General features: G+C 50.7%; 1 protein-coding gene across 2 annotated transcripts in view; it reads left to right on the forward strand.

Moving 5' to 3' along the window:
• The first annotated feature begins 299 nt into the window (after positions 1–299).
• ELF4 (E74 like ETS transcription factor 4) overlaps positions 300–22,655 on the forward strand; it is a 40,375-nt gene continuing 18,019 nt past the window's right edge. The window contains exon 1 of one of the 2 annotated variants that reach the window (XM_004437295.3): positions 300–592. The gene's annotated coding sequence lies outside the window, so the exon portion shown is untranslated. Of the gene's footprint in view, positions 593–666; positions 880–22,655 lie in introns of those variants that run through there. The other variant, XM_087426814.1, reaches the window with a different exon arrangement.

Below are 22,655 nucleotides of genomic sequence, written 5' to 3' on the forward strand. Positions count from 1 at the left end.
AGGGCAGGGGCTCGCGACGTGGGCTCTGCGGGAGCCCTGCTCTCGCCGTCTCCGGGGGCGAGCGAGCCGTGAGGGGAAGGAGAGGCCGCGCGGGCCCCTGGCACGGCTCCCCCTGCCGTGCTGGCGACTCCGGCGGGCCGGGGGTGGAGGGGCGCTGTTTCCACCAAGACGCCGCGTCCCTCCCTCGCTCCCTCCCCCACCCCGCCCGCCTGCGGTCCCTCCCGTCGGTCCCTCCCTCCGGCTCTTCCCTCCCTCTCGCCCTGCCTCCTTCGCGCCCGCCCCAGCCGCCGCCTGCGGGGACGTGTGTGTCTCTAGTGCAATTTCCCCTTTCGCTCGGCTGTCTCAGTGCAGGTCTCCGCCGGCTTGCGCCCCCTCCCCGGGCGCCCCCGCCGCCCCCTCCCTCGGCCTTGCCCTCCTGGGCTTCCACTCAGCTCCCCCGCACTCCACCCCGCCCCCCGGAGTCGTTTTATCAGGGGCGCCGCCGCCGTCTCACCTGGTATTTGCATCTCGCCCTCCAACTTGCCATTGGCGGCGCGACGTGTGGGAGAGCCCTGCGCCTCGCCCGCCCGGACCAGCCTGCCCCGGCGCCGAGGTGAGTCACGGGCGCGGGGCCGCGGGGGCAGGCGGGCAGGGAGGAAAGGAGGGAGGGAAGCAGGGAGGGGGACGGTGGCCCCGGCGGCCGCGGGGACCGACCGGGCGCCGCGCTCAACTTCCACTTCTCCTTTCGCCGGCGCCGAGATCCCGGCACCAATTGCCCGGCCGGCTTCTGAGGGGAGAAGGTGGGCTGGCCGGGCTGGGGACCCGCGTCTCGGTCCCTGGGTCGGGGAGGGGACCACGGCGAGCGACCCTGGCCCGGCGACCGGGCCCACTCTGCCTCAGGTACGTCGATGGCGCCGGTTCTTCGAGCCTTCGCGGACCTCGAAAAGTTTGCCTCAGGGCGGGATCGGGGCCCCGGGGCTCCAGAGTGTAGGGGTTGGGGGCCCAGGGAAGGATGGGAGAGCCGCGGCGTGTTGAGTCCCGCCCTTGCCTCGCCCCACCGCGTGTGTGTTGGGGCACCCGGGCTCCTGAGCCCGGGTTAGAAGCGGAATCGATTTCCCTAGTCAGGGCGGAGGGCCAGTTTTCTCACGACCCGGGCTGCCCGGGTTCTGTGACAGGGCCGATCGTGACAGCGGCCCCCAAAAGCTCGGTGCCCGAGGGCAAGAAGTCGAGCGGGAACTGCGGTGGGGCTGCTAGATTGATCGGGCGACCCCTAGGGTTTCTAGGGCCAGGCACCTTAGGGTAACACACACACACACACCCCTATGACTTGAATAAATGGATCGCCAAAATAGAGACCTCTTGGCAGGGGCCGGTGTTTCCGTGTGAGCCGGCCTTCCCGCTCCCGCGTTCCCGCTCTCCCCAGCTCTCCCGCCTCTCTGTTCCCTCTGCTGCCGGCAAGGAGACTCAGCAGCCACACAGCGCGAGGTCCATTGCCGACAGCGCCTTGCTTTTGGAGACTGCTGAGGCGGTAGCGGCTATATGAATTTCTGGTCCCTCCACCGCACCTTAACTCTGCCGCCCTTTCCTCACAACTGTATGCCAGGAGATGGCCTTCCTGACCAGAGTCACCTCCTGACCCCTTGGCACCTCAGCTCGGCCAGTCTTGCTGGCTGCCCCCACCACCACCACACCCTAACCATGGGATTTGATGGCCGTTTGATTCCTGCCCCTCATCCCTCTGCCCGAGATAGAGGCCTGTCTGGTCCTGCAGCTTCTTCTGGTTAATGTTTTACAGTTCATTGTGGCTAATCATTTTAATTAGCTCTTAAAGTGGGGAGGAACAGTTAACCTTGGACTTCTCGATTTTGGCCTGGTGGGGCCTCAAATGGGAGGAGTGCTGGGGAGGTGGGGAGGTAGGAGCGGAAGTGAGGTCACCACCCCAGGGCCTGAGCCACTACTGCTGGCCCCAACAGCTGGTGGGCACGCCCATCGGGGACTCACCCCCTGCGAGCTGACCCCTGGCCTGAATGCCCAGGTTAGGAGGGGGTGAAGGGAACAGATCTAGCTCTCCCCTTTGGGGAGACAGGACACTTTGGCACTGAAAATGCCCAGGGAACACGTATGCCCAGCAAGAATGCAAATCCCTCCTTGCAGTTAGTTACGCAGTGTTTTACCGGTTATAAGGCACTTTCTCAACCATTAATTCAGTGGACCCAGCGCGGAAACAGCCTAGCGGGGAGCTATCTCGAGTTAAGAGAAGGACTTAACTGTTCTGGAGGACTTCCTATCCTGGCCGATGTTGGGAAGAGGCTGCCTTGCATGTGGTTGTCTCTGGGGCTGGGTTCAAAGCCTGGGATGTCTTGAGGGGGGGACGGTTGAGCAGGCTCCACGTTGCCACCCTCACCCAGCCTCTAGCTGTGAGCCGAAGGAGTGGCTTGTTTGCAACTATGTCTGGCATTCCTCCCACTGCTGCACTGTTTGCTCGGTGGTTGCTCAGGAACTGGCGCCCACCCCTGGACAAGCTGGGGGCCCAAAATCCACCCTCCCCCTGCCTAGTGCTAAGTGGTGGCACAGTGGCTTCTGTCTCCTCTGTCCTATATTGGGATCTAAAAATGAGGGTGCTGTGCTCTGTCATGGGCCTGATTGATAGGGTGTCCAAAATGCCCCTGGCCTGCAAAATTCAGGGCTTTTGTCCCTGAGAGGCCCAGCCAGACGCAGACTGAGGGGATTGCTTTTCTGGCAATCTACTCCTAAGCTTGGCCTTGGTCCTCGCCACCCCCTGACCCCCAACTTTCTCATTTTACCTCCAGTCCCTAGAGCCAGATTGTCTAAATCCCAGCTTTGTTATTTACTAGTTGTATGGTTCCAGTCAATTCTATGCCTCAGTTTCCTCATCTGTCAAATGAGACCTACCTCATAATGTGGCACTGAGGATCAAATACATCAATACATGTAAGCTGCTTATTAGAACAGTGTGTGACACATAGTAAGCGTGAACTAGCATTATGATATTGTCTAACGCAGTGCCTAAAACTCAGATTCAATTCAGCAGACATATGCTGAGAGCCAGTCCCAGTACCGGGCATCAGCGAAGTGGCAGTAAGGAAAATATGGAGGTGAAGAAGGTACACTTACCTTCTGTAATTGTGTATACCTTCTGGTGTAGGCTGGAGTCGGGGTGGGGAACGTGGGAGCAGGCCAGGGAGAGTGGCTGGGTCATCTATATAAATAACCATAATTCAAAGCCAGGCTCGAATCCTTGAGCCAGTGTGGGGAGCCAGAACCCCAGACTTGGAGGCTTCTCTTTGCCTGGGGACACTGGCTGGGTTCTGGTCTGTATGCCCGCCCCTGGACAGAGGCCTTCCCTGGGATTTGGGTGAATGAGAGGGAAAGGGAGACTTTGTTCCTGCATGGGCTGCAGGTGGTAAGCATTCAGTGGACTGATTTGTTGGGTTCCAGGGCAGGATGGCATTACTTAGGGCCACCCACAAACACCCCTATAGCTCCCTGGAGTGGCAGGACCCATGCCTGCCATGCCCTCTGCACCTCCCAAAGGTCCCCTGCTGAGCTGGGAGGGGCCTTGGGCAGCCTTCTCTCCTCAGGTTGGGCCTGGCCCCAACCTGGGCTTGGTTATCTCTCCAGGATTTCTAAGCTGCAAAGAGGTTTCTGGCTTCACTGCCAATTTATTCCCTTTGTGGTTCTCAGACTGAAAACTAGTTCTGCAGGAGAGGAAGGAAACTCATCCAAGGTACCCAGAATCCCATGGGCGCTTTCCTAGGGGTCAGGGGCTTTTCTCATCAACACCAACCTGCCTGCAAATCTCTGGCCGCTGAGCCTCGCGTGGCCTGTAATAGCAGCTGTGCCGCTAATGCCCTGTAGCTGGGGCCCCAGCGCTGGTTGCCAAGGAACTGCTGGTTCGGGTGCTTATGAGGGTTCTGACCTCATAGGGGCTGCTGAGTTTCAATTCAACAGACATTTATTAACACCTACTGTGTGCCCAACCTGTGCTAGGCGCTGTGGGGGAGACAAGCAAAGGAGGTGGTAGGGGAGAGATGACTAAGACACTGAAACAATCAGAGACGAGGACAAGCAGGCAGGCCAGTGGCTGGCCAGGTGCTAATTGTGCTCCTTGAAGCAGGGGCCAGAGGCGGCCAGTGCTCTGAGGTCAGCAGCAGCTGGAGGAGGGAGGGAAGGCTTTGTGAGGGACGCGGCTGAGCTAGACCTTGAGGGGGGTGGGGCGGCACCGGGGAGATTTGGCTAGGCAGAAAAGGGAGAAAAGACGCCTTTCTCTCTCTTCCCTGGCCACAGACTGGCCTTCGAAGCCTGGACAATTGTTTGGCAAATACATGTCACATAAAAGACTAGGTCAGAGAGTGTGGGTGTCTCGGTGCAAACCCCGATTTCCACTTCAGGAGACACAAAGTGGCTGTCCCGGACCGGGAGCCTAGCAGGTATTGATAAGACACAGAGGGTGGCCAGGCTTCCCTGCCACCCAAGCTGAGGGGGTTTCATTTTGAACTCCCCCCCTACACACACACACACACACACACACACACACAGGCCCTGCAGGAGAGAGAGGGGAAAAGAGAGGTAGGGGGCACCAAAGGGACAGGAAAACTGACATGCCACAGATGTTCATGGCAGGCACGGGCTGGTTGGGTCCCACCTTTCCCCTGGGTTCTGAGATTTCTCTGGAAGCTCAGAGGTTCAGGTGGAGGACAGAGATTTTTATTTTCTCAGCCATCTGGGAACCAAAGAGTCTGGGGAGTCCCACGTGTTTCTTTCCCAGACCACCCGGGCAAGGGCAAGGACTAGCCATATGTTTGTTCTGCTGCGTTTGTGGCTCTCATGGCTTGGTGTAGAGGGAGACTTGGCCCTTGTTGGGCTTAATTGGGTAAAAACACCCAAACCCACACATGCCCCCCCACATCATTTTTCCTCTCACTGCCCTCTTGCCCTGCCCCCTTCCCAGCACATTGCAACACCACAGGGACACACCACAGAGCCCTGACTTCTTGGCTGGGAAGTTGTGTCCTAAGGTGAGTTTCTCAGCAAAGAGACCCCAGTCTGCTCCCAGGGTGAGGAGGAGGGTCAGGCAGCACAGAAGGGTGTTTCATGCCTGAAGATCTGCAAGGGAAAGTGCTGGAACATTTCTCAGACAGATCAAGAAGAATCAAGAGGTTAAGACACTTGCCAGCATTGTGCAAGCTTTGCCTTAGGTTCCCACCTTCTCCATGGATCATTTTCTTGTCCCAGTGCTGGCACTTCTGCTTCTCAGTCCACCTGCCCTTCCTGAAGCTTCCTTTCTTCTTCCAGTCTAACCCAATATCCTTCTGAAGAAGCGTATTGTCAGGGGGTGGGGGGCGGTGGGGAAGAGCACAGGCTCTCTGCATTCATATCCCAGACGTACCACTTACTGTGACTATGCGCTAGTAACTTAACCACTCTGGGTCTCAGTGCCTACCTCACAGGGGTGGAGTGAGGCTTAAATGAGATAATGCATGTGAAGCACTCAGCATGGTGCCTGGCACATTAGTAACCACCCAATAAGCGTTAGCTGTTATTGTTCCTGTGGCTATTATTATTGTTGTTGTTGTTATCACTTCCCCTTCGCACACTCTTGACATTGCCACGCTCCATGGATCAACCGCTTCTCTGGCAGTGTTGGCAGGGCACGCCATACCCATTCCTAAAACCAAGAGGGAGATTTTCCAGATCTTTCTGCTAACTTTTTGTTAACTGCCATCACACAGGATAAGGTGGGGATGTGGAAGAAGGTGTGTGTGTGTGTGATATATAAAGTCTTTCTGAGTGGCAGACAGTGCTGTAGTGAAGAGTGAAACTCAAGTCTTTAATATTTTTATTAACATTGCCGTCTTTCTCTCTTCACCTCTTTCATCCTGAGTATCATTCGCTGCAGGAATAAGAGTAAGTTAGTCCCATTGAGAGAGGGCTTCATATTCCACCCCTAGCAAGTATTTAGCAGCCATCAATTTGTTGTTATTACCATACTGAGTGTAGAGTTCTGCAAGGCGAGCTGACTGGTCAACCACTGCTCACTTTCTCCCTCCTTTTGCTAGAACAGATGATGGGTCCCTTCTGGGCCAATGCCCAGAGACCTTGGGTTGGGGCTGGGGCACTTCCTTTGCCAATAAGAGTTCCCTGGGGCCTGGGGGCAATTCCCACTTCAAAGGCCTCCCAGAAAGTAACATGGAGGTTCCATCTGCTATCAAATGCATTGTGTTTGCTTGAGGAGCCTGTGGCCACCCGCAGGGGCAGGAGGCCCAGAATAAACTGGACCACCCTTGGACCACCCCTGAGCCGATTCACTCAGACCCTTGGTCCCCACTCCTCAGGTTAGAACTGCTAGGCCTTGCGGGATGGGAGAGTGGGCAATTAGTCTTAACCTCCCCAAATTCCTGATGACCTGATAACAAGGAGGTACTTAGACAAAGATTTAGGAGATAATCTGTCTTTTTCTCATAATGCCCCCAGAGGATAAGAGAGACTGGTTCAGCTCTTCTGATTCTGTGAGAATCCATGCACAGAAAACACCTATCTCATTAGGTGACCACTTTCTTGGCGCCATGCTGATCCTAAAAAAACACACAACAGGCCCAGCCTCCTGCTCTGAAGGATCTAAGCCCAATTCTAGAGCTGTGGTAATACACATGCCCTTCGCCCCACAGTGGGCAGGAGCTGAAGTGCCAATCAGCCTACAGCACTTAAGGTTGTAGATTGGGTGATGTGGGGTCCAAGGGCTTATCTAGAGGAAGATCATTCTCCTCCATCCTCAGCTTAGTAAGGCTTCCTGGAGGTGAGAGGGTAGATGGCCTTTCAAACGAGGTGAGAGAGCACATTGGCTATGCTATAGGGGCATTCCAGGCTACATGGGACAGTAACATTGGCATAGGAGTGAGCAAAAGGTAAACAACACAAACCAATTAGAGTCAGCGCACAGTAAGTCCCAAGGTTCAGAATTTGTCTCTACTGGTGGCACCAAGGAATGGGTTTTCTAGGAGAGCATGAGTGTTATTGTTTCTTTTGTCTTTACTGCTATTGCATAGTAATATTATCACTTAGGAAAATTACATACTAAGTGTTTGCTGCTGCTGTTATTATTTTATCCAATCTGTGGACCTTTTTCTTTCTCTTCATTTAACACCTTTATTGAGGTAATATTGACATACAAAAAACTGCACATAATTAAAGTGTACAATTTGATAATATTTGACATATGTATGTACTTGTGAAACCATCACCCCTGAAAGTTTCCTTGTGCATTTTCGCTATCCTTCCTTCTCATCCTGAGCAACCACTTATCTGCTTTCTGTCACTGTCAGTTAGTATGATGCATTTTCTCTTTTATATTGAAATATATTTGACATATATCGTTGTGTAAATTTAAGGTGTACAACATGTTAATTTGATACATTTATATAGTCATGTGCCGCATAATGATGTTTCAGTCAGTGACAGACAGCATATATGACGGTGGTCCCATAAGATTAGTACCATATAGCCTAGGTGTGTGATAGGCTATACCATCTAGGTTTGTGTAAGTACAGTAGGGAAGGAAGAAATTTTCCTCTTCTCTTCTAGGTTCTCCTGGCTGGTCTAGGAATTAAATTCATGTGAGACAGATTAACAGGAGAAAAACAAACAAAAGTTTAATAACATGTATACAGGGGAGAAACCCAGGAAAACTGAGTAACTCACCCAAACGGCCAAAGCCTTCATATTAAATACTATCCTCAGCTAAAGGCAAAAGATGTTGGGGATGGGAGAGTCAGGAACTTCAAAGGGAAGGAAGGCGATTCACACGTTGGTGAAAAGGAGCCAAGGTTTAGAAAACAAGTGTTCTGCCACAAAGAAACAGAAGAACACAGAGGGGAGCCCAACAAACAGGGTTTTCTAGGTTCCTCCCTGTCTACCACCTAGTTCATGTGATGCTGAGGTGATAGTTCGCTTCCTGAGACACGTTTTGTAATCTGAATTCTTCTAGGTGGTTAAGGGGGAGGTAAGGAGAAAAACTTTCTGAGTCTTTTGTTTCTTAAAAACAATCAGCCTAAAATAATCCTCATGTTGAAGAGACACATTTTGGGGTAGCAAATTTTGTTCCCCTTCAGTACACTCTATGATGTTTGCACAATGACGGAATTGCCTAACGATGCATTTTTCAGAACATATCCTCGTTGTTAAGCGACAGATAACTGTATATTGTAATATGGTTGCCATCGTAGTGATAATTAGCACCTCTATCATGTTACGTAATTATCCTTTTTTTAATGATTGGAATAATTAAGTTCTAGTCTCTTAGCAAGCTTGATAATTATTATACAATATTGTTGTCTATACAGGCGTACCTCGGAGATATTGTGGGTTTGATTCCAGACCATCGCAATAAAGCAAATATCGCAAAAAAGCGAGTCACATGAATTTTTGGTTTCCCAGTGCGTCTAAAAGTTACGTTTACACTATACTGTAGTCTATTAAGTGTGCAACAGCACTATGTCTTAAAAAACAATGTATATACTGTAATTTAAAAATCCTGTATTGCTAAAAATGCTAACCTTCATCTGAGCCTTTAGCAAGTCATAATCTTTTTGCTGATGGAGGGTCTTGTAAAGAACACGGTATCTGTGAATCACAATAAAGCAAAGAGCAATAAAACGAGGTATGCCTGTATTCACTGTACTGTGCATTTGGGCTCTAGGGCTTATTTACTACTCATTGTAATAGTTTGCATTTTCTAGAGCTTTTTTTTTTAAATTTTATTTATTTATTTATTTTCCCCCAAAGCCCCAGTAGATAGTTGTATGTCATAGCTGCCCATCCTTCTAGTTGCTGTATGTGGGACGCGGCCTCAGCATGGCCGGAGAAGCGGTGCGACGGTGCGTGCCCGGGATCTGAACCTGGGCCGCCAGCAGCAGAGTGCGCGCACCCAACTGCTAAGCCACAGGGCCGGCCCTCTAGAGCTTTTTATAAATGGAATCATATAGCCTGTGCTCTCTTTTTGTATGGCTTCTTTCATTCAGCATATTTATTTTAAGATCCATCCATGTTATTATATACATCAGTATTTCATTCCTTTTTGTTGCTAAGTAGCATTCCATTGTATGGATATACCATACGTTGTTTATCTATCCATCAGTTGATGGACATTTGGTGGGGTTTTCTTCCAGTTTTTGGCTATTACAAACATAGCTGCTATGAACATCTGTGTACAAATCTTTCTACGGCTATATATGTCCTTTTCTCTTGGCTAGATACCTAGGAGTGGAATGGCTGGATCACACAGCAGTTTAAGTTCAACTTTTTAAGAAACTGTTCAACTGTTTTCCAAAGTGGTTGTACCATTTTACATTCCCACCAGCAGTGTCTGAGAGTTCCAGTTGCTTCAAATCCTCGCTAACACTTGGTGTGGGCAGTCTTTTTAATTTTAGTCATCCTAATAGGTATGCAGTGTTATTTCATTGTGGTTTTAATTTATATTTCTCTAATGACTGATGATGTTGAACAGCTTTTCATGTACTTTTTTGTCACCTATATATCTTCTTTGGTGAGATGTCTATTCAAATCTTTTGCTGATTTTTAAATTGACTTGTTTTCTTGTAGTTGAGTTTTCAGAGTTCTTTATCTGTTCTGGACACAAGACCTTTATCAGATACATGCTTTGCAAAGATTTTCTCTGAGTCTGTGGCTTGTCTTTTCATTCTCTTTACAGTGTCTTTTGAAGAGAAGTTTTTAATTTCAATGAAATCCAACTAATCAGTTTTTACTTTTATGGATCTGCTTTTAGTGTTGTATCTAAGAACTCTTTGCCTAGCCCTAGGTCACAAATATTTTGTCTTATGTTTTCTTTTAGAAGTTTTATAGTTTTAGGTTTTACATTTTGGTCTTTGATCCATTTCAAGTTAATTTTTTCTGTGTGGTGAGAGGTGTGAATCCAAATTCATTTCTTTTTCTTTTTACATATGGATATCCAATTATTCCAACACCATTTATTGAAAAAGCTATCATTAGTTTACCGCAGTTGTCTTTATATCTGTGGGCTTATTTCTGGACTCTATATTGGGTTCCATTGATTGATCTATTTGTTTATCTTTACGCCAATACCATTTTTTTAATTTTACTTATTTATTTTTCCCCCAAAGCCCCAGTAGATAGTTGTATGTCATAGCTGCACATCCTTCTAGTTGCTGTATGTGGGATGCGGCCTCAGCATGGCCGAAGAAGCGATGCATCGGTGCGCGCCCAGGATCCGAACCCGGGCCGCCAGCAGCGAAGCGTGCGCACTTAACCACTAAGCCACAGGGCCGGCCCAGCCAATTGTTTTGATTACTGTAGCTTTATAATGATTCTTGAAATCACGTAGTGTTAGCCCTCCAACTTGGTTCTTTTTCAAAGTTGGTTTTGCCTATTTTAAGTCCTTTGCAATTCCATATGAATTTTAGACTCAGATTGTCAATATCATTTTCTTTTTTTTTTTTTTTTATTTTTTTTAAAGATTTTATTTATTCAGTTTTTTCCCCCCAAAGCCCCAGTAGATAGTTGTATGTCATAGGTTCACATCCTTCTAGTTGCTGTACGTGGGACTCGGCCTCACGTTGGACGGAGAAGTGGTGCCTCGGGGCGCTCCCGGGATCCGAACCCGGGCCGCCAGCATCAGAGCGCGCACACTTAACCGCTAAGCCACGGAGCCGGCCCTGTATCATTTTCTTTTAATATTTGAATTTATCCTATTTACATTAATTGTTATAACAGATATGTTTGGCTGTGCTTTTGTGATCTTTATCATCATGGATGACCTTGATGTTACTGTCATTTTAGAAGATGCTTAATCTTTTCATTGATATTCTTCAGCCAAAGACTTCCTTAACTTTACTATGCATTTACAAAATAGGAATATTTGTTATTTTCCCTTCATCTATAACCCATTTTTGTTGCATGTGTCCATGATTATCTGCTCCATATCTCATTTTATAGATGCCAATCATATCCCTTTTTAACCTTATCTGTCTAGACAACAAAAGGCCTCTTAAAAATAAAAGTGTGTCCTCATATAGTTATCCTCATTCTCCTCAGTACACCTCATTCTCTTGAATCATTTTAGCTCTTAGAACTGATCCAGCATCATGAAGTCTTTACCGAGGGTCCAGTGATCAGACCAGCACCCAATATTCCTAGGGTGGAAACACTGTGGTTTTTATACAAAGAGAGAATGCTTTGATGATGACCTGATTGATCATCAACCGCCTTCTTGATGCTGCTTGGAATAAATGACTCTAGCTTATATGTGTTTCCCCTAACAGAGGCCTGGAGTAAGAGAGGACAAGTAATGTTTGAGCCTGGAGACCTTTGCCCCCCAACTCTATCCCTATCCCCACCCCTAGACTGTAGCCCTCAGTTCTATCAAGACCCCAGTCTCTTTTCTAGAGATCTCACTCAGGCTGAGAATTTACATGGACTTAACTCGTGAATGTCCAGACCTGTATTAGAGTCAGAAGAAGATGAAATAGGCCTTGATCCCATGGATTTTAATGCCTGTTGGGGAAGCAAGACATACACATGAAATAATTAAAGAGCAATTCAAGACTGTGTGGGATTAAGAGATCTTTTGGTCGAATTTAAGGGCTATGGGATTTTAGAGAAGAGGGCTCCATCTGGACTCTAGTTATCGGGGTGTAACCAGCTCCATGGGTTTGGGGAACTTGGTTGGGACCTTGCTGGATGGGCATTATTTGATTAATCAAAACAAAGCAGCAAGGGCATGGCAGGCCTGAGAAATTCCGTGAATGAGCCTGGAATGTTCCCTCAGGGGACCATGAGGAGACCACTGGGCTTGAAGCCCAGGCTTGAGTTGAGAAATCATGGGAAACAAGGCTGAGTAGGTAGGGTGGGGTCAGACTGTAAAGGACCTTTGGAAACCAAGCAGATGAGTGTGGACTGTAAAGCTCTGCCTGAGTATGGCTGGTGTGGCCACAGCCATAGATCTAAATGTGTGCCCTGGAGTAGGAGTTGGCCTCAGCTCAAAGGCTGAGGGAGGAGCTAGGCAGAGGCAGGGCCGTGACTGGAACTTAATCTTCCTCACACCCAGTCAAGTGGGCTTTCTGCTGCACCAGGCCTAGTTGCTAGCTTTTCAGAGGCTTTCACATCCATTCCATACAGCTTCCTAACAGAGACCACAGGCGTGGGGAGTAGATGGTGAAGGCCAGCTTGCTCCATGGCTAATAGTGTGACAGAAGGGAGAAACACCCCTGGCTCACCTACCCACTGATCTGCCCTACTATTGCCCGGAGCCACTCCTTAGGTTAAAGCAGAGTAGCTCAGATAAGCCTTTCAAAATGAAAATGTGTTAAGGAGAGGGGTGACACATTAACCCAATATCACCCATTAACGTGTTAACACTAAATGCTTTACTATTTTTCTGAGTGGTGGCGAAGTCATTCCTGGGGAGATGGGATAGTGGCCTTCAGATCTCTGACTGCTACTAGGGTCAGTAAGCTTGTGAGGAGCTCTGGGTAGCATGAGCTCTATAGTGGAGAGGGGGGCAGGAGGCCTGAGGCTGCGAGAGCCACGTGACACGGCATGCCTGTGGTTACATAGCCCATTAATGGCAAAATTGCCTGAGCAGAGTTTTTCCAAACTTTCCCACCCAAGCGCCCCAAACTATTGAATTATAAGCTAGAGACTTAGAAGTATATATTGTCACAAAATTTCTTTGAAGTATGGCATTTTATCTTAAATGTGAATGTTGCAATCTACTGCCTAAATATATTTTAATTGATTTATCAGTGAACAAAATGGAAGCCCCTGGAAGATGAGCCAGGTTTTGGACTGTGGCTTTGATTCCTGCTCTGGGGCTTGGTCAGCTTTAGCAAGCAGGCACTATCCGTGTGGGACCTGCCTATGGACAGGTCAGAACTTGAACTTTCAGGATCTTAGCCCAAGGTGCTGGAAGGGAAATCCATCACCTGCAGCATGTTCATTTGCCTGCTGTCCCCATCCCTGTCCCCCTCCTTGATTCAAACTCATTCGATGGAAAAATCTAAGCCCTTCTGTTCAGGAGGAAAGCCGTTGGACTTGCTCGGTGGTTAGTTCTGGCCTCATCCCAGACTTTGGGTGGGTGAGCAGATCCCAGGGTGGGATGGAGACAGTGTGGTACCCATGAGGCTCTGAAGTCTGGGCGTGGATTGGCCGAGGCTGTGTGCACAGATTCCCCAGCCTTCCCTCCTCTACCACACTCAGCCTGCAGCCCCTCATACCCCCCCACATTTAGCTTGGAGTGTTTACAGTACTCTTCAGTTAAAAAATAAAAAACCTGCCTGTACTCTCAGAGCCTTCCAGCCTCGTGCTGCCCCACTCCTCTCTTGGTGGCTGAGAACAGAAGAGCCATCGAGGCGCTCCAGGCCAAAGTTAGCCTCCTTAGCAGCCCTAGCGCCTCATTCCTGTCCCCATAGCTTGCAGATAGAGACGATGACAATAAATAAAGAACAAAGAAGATGACAATAAATAAAGAACAAAGAACGCATGCCCTCCCCCAGCTTGGGCAAGGTGGGTAAAGCACTATGAATATTCAGGCAGCAAGCCTTCATCCACAGCCCCTGCCTGCCAGGGGTTGGAGGGGGCTCCAGACTGCGAGTGAGTGAGTGCCTGTAGTGACGAAACCACAGAGGTAGGGCCCTGGGCAGGCTGTCTGGGCTGGGCAGGGCGGGGCAGCCGGCTGGGTGAGGCCCAGATTCCCCAGGCTGATAAGGCAGCCTGTAAACACCCAGCGAGGGGAGGGGGCAGAGGGCAGGCGACCAGATGGCAGGAGAAGGGGGGAACCGGAGCCCAGGCCTAGCTGCAGGAAGTGGGGCTTGATGTGGAAACATCCTGTCCAGTGGGGGCTAGACGAGTGGCCATCAGTGATCACTCCCTCCACCACGGAGGCAAGCTTAGCACAAGGTGGGGCTGCCTGGGCGCCAGGCCAAGAACCTGGTTCCTGACATCTCCAAAGGACATGATCAATGGGTCTCTATTATGGGTTATTCTACCACCTAGCACTGCTGGTGGGGAAATCAGAACCACGCTACCCCCATGGAGAAACTCAGCAGTGGAATTGTCTGAGAGAATTTGGCTCTCACGGGAAAGTCCTAGTCATCACTATCTGTGAGAAGCATCGATTGGAACACCTCATTGTGTCCAAGGCCTCCTGTAGCACTCCTAGAAGAACCACGTGTCTGCCACTCCATTGTATCCCATCTTGCAGTGCTTTATAATGAGAACCTCAGAAGGTCAGAGCCGGGGGGCCTTTCGCAAGGGCTCACCAGACTCATCCAGTTCACTTTACAGACGGGGCCACTGGGATGCAGAGAGGGGCAGGGATCTGGCCACGCTCACGGCAGATCTAAAGTAAAGCCCCTGGTCTAGAGCATTTTCCACTGCCCATGCTGTTGCTTTAGGTCCAGCCGCCAACCATCACGCGTAGGGCCGGCCGTGCTTGCACACGCACTGAACGTCAGCAGTTATTCTTGCTTAGGGTTATGGGGAGGCTGCTAGGGGGAAAGAGCCTCAGAGTCATAAATCAGAACACCTGGAGTCTGGCTTGAGCCACTCCATCATGTGGCCTTGAGTGACCTGCTGCCCCTCTCTGGGCCTGGTATTTTTTTTTTTAAATAACAGCTTTATTAGATAGAATTCAATACCATAAAATTCACCCAGTTAAAGTGTACAATTCAGTAGCTTGTAGTATACTCACCGAGTTTTAGCTCTATCACCATAATCCATTATAGAATAATTTCATTACTCCATAAAGAATCTCTATACCCATTAGCAGTTACTCCCCGTTTCCCCCCAACCTCTGGGTGTCAGTTTTCAAGAGACATTTGCTATAGAAGTGTTTTGGGGAAAAAAAACTCAGCAATATTGTTTAGGCGGATGGGCTAACCCATCTTACCGGGAGCTTAGATATGAAGAGACTACCACAGAGAAGACTAGGGTGGGCCCAGTGATAAGCCCCTGGCCACAGGCCTGGCACTTATGAGGTGCTCAGGACTGACTTTCCATAAATATTTGAATAAACATGTGAACCAACACCCTGAGATAAGAACCCAGACTTACATTATGTGTAAGGCGAGAGTAAGTGTATATTCATGGGGCAGGGACCATGCCATGGCCACTCCAGGTCTGGAGCCAGGAACTCTCTGGAAACAGTAGGCCCTTGAGGTACGGAATAGAGTCAGCCTCCTTTATCAACAGAGCTGCAAGCCTCCTATTCCACAATACCCTTCCTCCACAGTGGCCACAGGGTTTCAGCTTGTCACCATTTTGGTGCAAAATTGGCCCAGGAAGTTAGGATTCGCTTATCAGATGGAGCTTTGGTTGAGATTGAGGCCCTGAGGGGGATGGGACACAGGCCTGGGAAGTTTTTGTTGAAGGGGCATCATAGAGGCTCTGAGCCTTCAAAGTTGGGTGTTGTGAGCATGCCCCGAGCTAGGGATCCGGGCTGATGGTCACCAGCAGGGACTTTGAGCTCCAGGTCACACAGGCCTGGGTTAGAGTTCCGCCTCAATTCTTGATGGGCGGTGTGACCTTGGTCGTGTTACCTAATCTTTTCTGAGCCTCACTTCTGTTGTTTTTAAAATGAAACTATTAAAACAATTATTACCAAAAGATATTTCATTGAAAACAAAGTTCGAAAAGCGTAGTAGTTGGAAATGAACCCGGGTTCAAACCCTAGCTCTGCCACTGACGAGCTACTTTGCAGGGATGTTGTAAGATTTAAAGGAGATAGTCTACATGAAGTGCCTGGCATGACACCAGCCCCACAGCTCGTACCCAATAAATGTAAACCCCTGCCACCTTCCCCATGCTCCGCCCCGTCACCCTGTAATTTTTACTGTTTGGCCCCCTTCCCCAGAAGCAGAGGGAACAACTTGAAGTGATATCAGAGGGCACAAAAGAAAATCTTGTCCACATTTAAACAAGTATCCACGCCCCTCTGCCCCTCCCACACCAGGCCCATGGCCGAGGCCACAGTGGCCACACCCGCCATCTCGGGCCCAGCACTAGCTCTGATCAGTGCCAACCCTGTGAGCGCTTGTCCCGAGCTGGCACTGATCTCCCGTGCTTCCACCCCCTCCGCCCTGTCTAGATGTGCTTTCCAAACACGTGCCACCAGCTTTGAGTTGGGCTTGTAACCAAACCCTGGCCCTGAGTTTGCGCTGCAGATGTAGGGAGGGGCTGGCAGGAGCCCAGGTGCACATCCAGATGTTGTGTCTGAGGCTTCCTTGGCGTTCCCTATACCAGCTGTGAAGCAGCATTTACTCCAACTTGCAGGGGTGGAGAAGGAGGCTCGTGTGGAGCAGGCATTCCCTTCAGGGGCCATGGGGCCCTATCACTGAGGCACTGGGTCCTATTAGCCCTGAGGGACGTGGAGGGAGAGGAGAGAGGGGAAAACGGGACTCTGCCCTCTTAACAGGAGGCCTGGCTGGCCAGGGCTCTTGGCCAAAGGCGCAAGAGGATGACCTCTCAGAGCCAAGAGGGGTATCAACCCTCTTCCCATTCATTTTTTGTTGGTCCACCCAAAACCATCATTTCTAGGGGTCCCCTTAGCTTCTCTCACTGCAATTGAACCTCATAGAACAATATTACCACAGGGGGATCAAGGTGACTATGGGTATCCACTGCTAGGCCCCCATCCCAGGCATCAAGGCTTCTAGAATCATCATCATGTACTTCTACTTCTGTCCTCAGGAGAACTGGTAACTGGGCAGAAGTCCGGGGTCTCGGGCTGCTACTGCTCCTCTGACCCACTGCCTCGGGAGGGCCTGGCAGAGCTGCTCACCTGCCTGCAGGCTCCCTCACAGGCACGCGGCCCCACTGCTAGGAGCCCCACCTTGGAAGGGCGACTGGGAGGTATTTACAAGTGGAAGTCACCACACCAAATCAGCAGTGGCTATGGAATGTGATAGCTTCCTGTTCCATCACCCAGAAAATGTTGCTACCCTTGACCCACATGTAATGTAATACTTTTCTCTCTATTGTTGTCTCTGTCCATTGGCGCTAGGGACAAGATTATGAAGGGCCATTGATTTTGGTGTCACCTGCCCCTTTGAATTAACCCCCATTGTCGGCCTGCCTTCCCCAGGCTCTCTTACTTCAACCCATCCGTCCATCTGAAGCCACCCAGGGCTGGTCCTCAGCCCAGGTGAACACTGACCTCAGCATTACTAGTCCAGTCTTTTACTCAATCCTCTAAGGCCAGGCTCATCTGCCCCCCCAAGGTGATAGCTAGGTAAGGTAATGAACTCACTTCTACTCATCTGCTAACAGGAGAGGGCTTGTGTAGAGAGCCCCAGCTTCCTCCCAGGTCCTCACTCCCCTAGCCCAACGAGGCTGGCAGAGGAGGGGCTGGGCATCCCCTTGTGTAGACAGCTGTCTCCTCAGCCTTCCTATGAGAGATCCTCCCCACTCGCCCGCAGGCCCCTCCCCTCTCTGCACTCTCTGACCTGTATGGGGCAGGGGCGGGGCTGGGAGGGCCAGCAGGCCCTGAAGGGGAAACTGCTGAAACCCCTGGGACAGGAAGTGGCAGAGAGGGGCTGTTTCCTCTGGCAGAGCAGGGGTGTGGTGAGAGCCGGCCCTGTCTCCTGCTTGACTGCCTGTCTGCTGTGGGCCCTGGGAGGCTGGGGAGAGCTGAGAGCGCTTCTTTCTCTGCCACCACCCCCACAAAAATGGAGGCTCGTGGCTCCCCAGGTTGGAGGGGATGACTGTCTCAGAGGAGGCCATCTTCACTTTGTGGGGAGAGGGATTCAGAGAGAAGGGAAGACAGGTCAGCAGAAGGGAAGGCTGGGGCAGGGCAGGTGAGTATGGAGCGGGGGGACCCACAGTGGCAGCAGAAAACCACAGCTGGGCAGGGGAACCTTCTGTAAGCTCTTGTTCTGAGAGAAAATGATCAGGACTGTGCCTGCTCAAAAGTGTGAGTTGGCAATACAACAGATTGCTGACTCTCTAAATCAGAGGGCTAGAAAGGGCCTTAGATCATCCAGTCTGACCCCGCATTGTGCAGCTGAGGAAACTGAGGCCCACAGAGCAGAAGTGACTTGCTGAAGGTCACACTGGGGGCAGAGCCAGGGCCAGAACTTTTTTTCTGATGAAAATCTGCTGAGTTTGTAGTTAGTGTTCCACACCTCCCTCCAGGCACCTCCGAGTGCTCTGTGACATTCTTCTCAGAAATAAACTTGATGAATCTATTCACACTGAAGGGGAGTGAAGCCTTTAGTCCAGGAGTCAGCAAACCTTTCCTGCAAAGGACCAGACAGTAAATATTTTAGGCTTTGCGGCCCACATGAACTCTGTCACCACAACTCACCTTACAATGCAAAAGCAGCCCCAGACAACCTGTAAACGAATAAGCATAGCTGCGTTCCAATAAAACTTTATTTGTGGACACTGAAATTTGAACTTCATCTAATTCTCACGTGGTATGAACTGTTATTCTTCTTTTGATTTTTTCCTCAATCATTTATAAATGTAAAAACCATTCTTAGCTCACGGGCCGTACAAAAAGAGACGGCGGGCTGAATTTGGCACATGGGCCATAGTTTGCCGACCCCTGCTTTAGTCTAAGAAGTCAAGCTAGGGGGTGAGGAGGAGGAGGAGAGAATATACCAGGTGGGGGGAAGCAGGTAAGGCTTTGGAAAGGAAGTGACATTTGCTTCAGATCTTGAATGCCGTGTGGGAATTGGAGCTGAAGAAATTGGGGAAGGGCATATCAGGCCTAGGGGACAGTGTGAACAAAGGCACGGAGGTGGGGGAGTTGCTGCGAAAGTTCAATGTGTTCTGCACATGTGTGACCTCATTGTTATTTGCCAGCCCTGGGTGTTTGGCTGCTGTCGGTATGCACCAGAGGAAAGGGTCGGCTTTGTTGAGGATGCCGAGAGACAGTGAGGTGGGGAGGAAGAAGGATCACCTGGGAATCACAGTGACTAGCTGTGTGACCTTGAGCAAGTCACGTCTCCTCCCTTGGGGACTTGGTGTCTACAGTTGGATGACAGGAGGGATAGATTCGAAGATCTTTCAGGTCCCTTTCAAAGTAGATATCCCGGGTTGCTGAGTCAAGCAGAGGCTTTCAGCAGTGTGGGTGAGGGGCAAGGAGGAACCCCGGGAGCTCGTGGCAACATCTGAGCTGAAGCTGCCCTCCCTGGCTGCCCATGGCCAGATAGGCTGTCTTTCCACCTCATCCTTTCTTGTCCCCTTTCCTCTGTGCAGGGAACACTCGAATGCCCTTTGCTTTTGCTGGCCTGGGAAGTCACCAGTGGGGGAAGGGGGCATGTGGAAGGGGCACCCAGACCCAAGCAGGCAGTGGACCCAGCACGGCCCCTCCCACCTGGGGGAGTCCCAGATCTGAGCAAGGAGCCTCCACATCAGTTTCTAGGACACGCGCTGGCAGGGGCCTTGACAAAGAACACTGTCCCTTCAATAAAAGTTATCTGACTTAATATCCTGTTGGTGCCGAGTCACAGATTACCCCAGCTTCTAAAAAACCCACTAATGAATTTAATTAGTCTCTGGTCAGTGTTTCTGTTCCCTCCTTCCCCCCTCCCCACCCCACCCATAGAAGCAAGCAGGTTTTCCTGTCGGCGGGGGTGGGGTGTGTGCCATTCGAAGCCACCGTTCGTTCAGCACATTCAACTTTTGCCACAGTATTGCATCTGGATTGCCAGCCTCACCAGGCCAGGCCTGCTCCTTTCGCCACTGAAGGCCTGTTGAGGCCCCTCCTGCCGGGGTGTGTGTGTGTGTGTAGCAAAATGACTCTCTGGGACATCTTTTTTCCACCATTAATCCTGGGCTTTTTGAGATAATCCCAACTTCAAAATGTTAAAGCTGAACTCATCTTGCCATATTTCCTGCCCCAATCCCACCACATCTTTTTTTTTTTTTTTTGGTGAAGAAGATTGGCCCTGAGCTAACATCTGTTGCCAGTCTTCCTCTTTTTGCTTGAGGAAGATTGGCCCTGAGCTAACATCTGTGCCAATCTTCCTCTATTTTGTATGTGTGACACCTCCACAGCATGGCTTGATGGGCAGTTATAGGTCCGTGCCCAGGATCCTAACCTGAGAATCCTGGGCCGCCAAAGTGGAGCACGCAAACTTAACCTCTACGCCACTGGGCCACTCCATATCTCTTAACATTCTTACAGCAAGAACAGCCTACGACTCTTGGGGTCTCTACAACTACTGTATTATCCCATACTCTGTCATTTTATTCCTTCAGGGTGGCTCTGGGGTTCACCTCCTGGGTTCCAGCTGCCTCGCCTGGACTCCTTCCATCCCCTCCACTCATACACCCAGACCAAACTGATCTTCCTACAGAGCTGCGTGCTTTATGCCTCTCCCTTGCTCAAGAATCTATAGTAACTCCCAGTTGCTTTCCATATTAAGTTCAAATTCCACCTCCTGGTCCATCTAGGGCCTATGCACTTATCCAACTGATTTCCCTGATGCCCCAGCCAGGCCACCCCCCCCCACAGTCAAGCTGGTTTCCTCTCTCTACCATAAATTTCACGGTTGTTGGTTATGTCCCCCCTAAGCCTTCATTTCATCCCACCATCTCGTTTCCCTTTCTTCCTGTCCATCTAGGTAAAGATATGCTGAATAGTTAGTGAGTGACCGTGGTCAAAAAGACACAAATTAGACCAGGAAATTGGAAAACATGTTCAGGACATAGCAGAGAGTTTTCACCTACATTAACTCACTGGCCTTTCACAGCAACCCCTTGAGCTGGGGAGGATGTCCCCATTTCACAGAGGAGGAGGGTGACCTGGCTAAACCCCAAAGCAAGGCGGCATCTTCTTGCTGGGAGGCCCATGCCCCTACGGCCTGCAGGGACTTTGGGGGGCCTCTCCTCGGCTATAGCTGGCAGCCCAGGGTTCGGTAGCTGCCCTGCACTTGGCTTTGCCCCCTTTCCTGCAGGGTGTTCTCCCCATCATTGGCCTGTCCTTCCCTTCCCAGAAGAGCTTAACACCTCTCTGCCTCCTCCTGGTCCCTGGAGCACTAGAGACAAGGATGTGGTGGCCACAGGCACCTCCAGGGGGTGCCCTTTTGGCTTTCTCAGGCAATGCCCTTTGGAGTCAGGGCGGCTGGGGAAATAGGTTCCCTTTGTCAGTACCCACTCCTCCACTCCTCCTCCCCTATTGGGGCTTCTGTAGTGCTCTTCTTGCCACATAACCACAACCCGAAGGGCTGGGGTGGGGTGAAGGTGGCGAGGACAAGGGACTGGGAGCACTCTTCCAACTGCAGCAGACTGCCCCTCCCCACGGTGCCCCCAGCGCAGGCGAGGAGCCAGCCCCTTCCAAGCCAACAACTGGAAGCCTCCAGTCCCACCCTGTCTATGTTCTGGAGCCAGTGGGGCACTTCTAGGGGCTTAATGGGGCCCCAGCCCCCTTGCTCTCTGGGAGGTCACCTGAAACTCATCATCTGGATGAGTGTGTTTTAATTTTCCAAGTGCTTTCCCACCACCATCTTCATTCACCCGAGACTCCCCGTGAGCACTTGCTAAGCCTGGATTACCCCCAGCCTTCACCCACTCTAAGGATGACAGAAAGCAGAGCCCAGAGAGATGGCTGACTTTTCCAGGGTCACACATCTCGTTGGGATGCAGCAAGGAGAGGGCTTCCCTCCTCCTCCCCCAACTGCAGCGAACACCGTGGGTGGGCTGATGGGTCTCTGCCTGTGGCCCGCCATCTCCTACAGCCCTAATTGCTCCTCCACTAGGACAGCTCGGGCCTGGGAAGGTAGGGGAAGGACTGGAGCTAAGAAAGCGCAGGGGGCAGTTGGAGAAGAGCTCTGGGCCAGCCTCACCATCGGAGTTGTGACAAGCCCTCCGCTGGAATCAGGCAGTGACTGAGGGCCAAGGAAGGAAGCTAGGTTTCTTGTAAATAAGCACAGAGAAACCCCAACCAACAGAGCTTGCAAAACTTTTATTTTTTTCCCTCCCTCTTCCTGATTTCATCTCAAGTGGAGGGGGTGGTGGAAAGAAAGGAATAGAGGAGAAGGAGCTGACAAAATAGTTGTGGTCAGGTCCCCTTCCCTGGTCATTTGCTCAAGGAGGAGGGTTCAGCTCGCCGAGTGGACTCAAGGTTGTGGGGAAATCCCACGGATGGGTTACTTCTGCTCCGTCCATGGCTACAGATCGGACCCCTGACTCTGGCCCTCTGTCTCTTAAATACACACCACTGGTCACGTGGTACAGCATGCAAATTTGCTGCTGGATGACTATTAGCTGGAGGAGGGGCTGTTTTTAAGTAGAGGGTACAGCTGTTCCTGGGGTAGTTTCCATTTTGTTTGTGGTTGTGGGGGAGGGGTGTTGAGGGAATGGGAAATGGCATGAAGGAAATTGTCACTTCCTTTCCAGAGAATTCCAGAAAGGTTTCATGGAGGACGGGGTATTTCAGGAGTGAGAGTTGGCTCCAAGGGGATGAGGAACTGGAGAAGGAGAACTCTGCTTTGCGGCCTGGCTGACCATCTGGCCCCCATGTTTCCTGGCGTGTGTGAAAATGCCACGGGTGTTGCTAGCAATTCTGTGAGAGCCATTGGCTCAGCTGAACTGGTGCAGATTTAAACTCGCTCCATGGAGACTGGGGACGTGGCTTTCACATAGGGGCTGTTTCCTGTAGAGGAGGCCCAGATGGG

This window comes from Ceratotherium simum, chromosome X, assembly GCF_057802395.1.
Source record: "Ceratotherium simum simum isolate JZ-2026a chromosome X, ASM5780239v1, whole genome shotgun sequence".
NCBI lineage: Eukaryota > Metazoa > Chordata > Mammalia > Perissodactyla > Rhinocerotidae > Ceratotherium > Ceratotherium simum.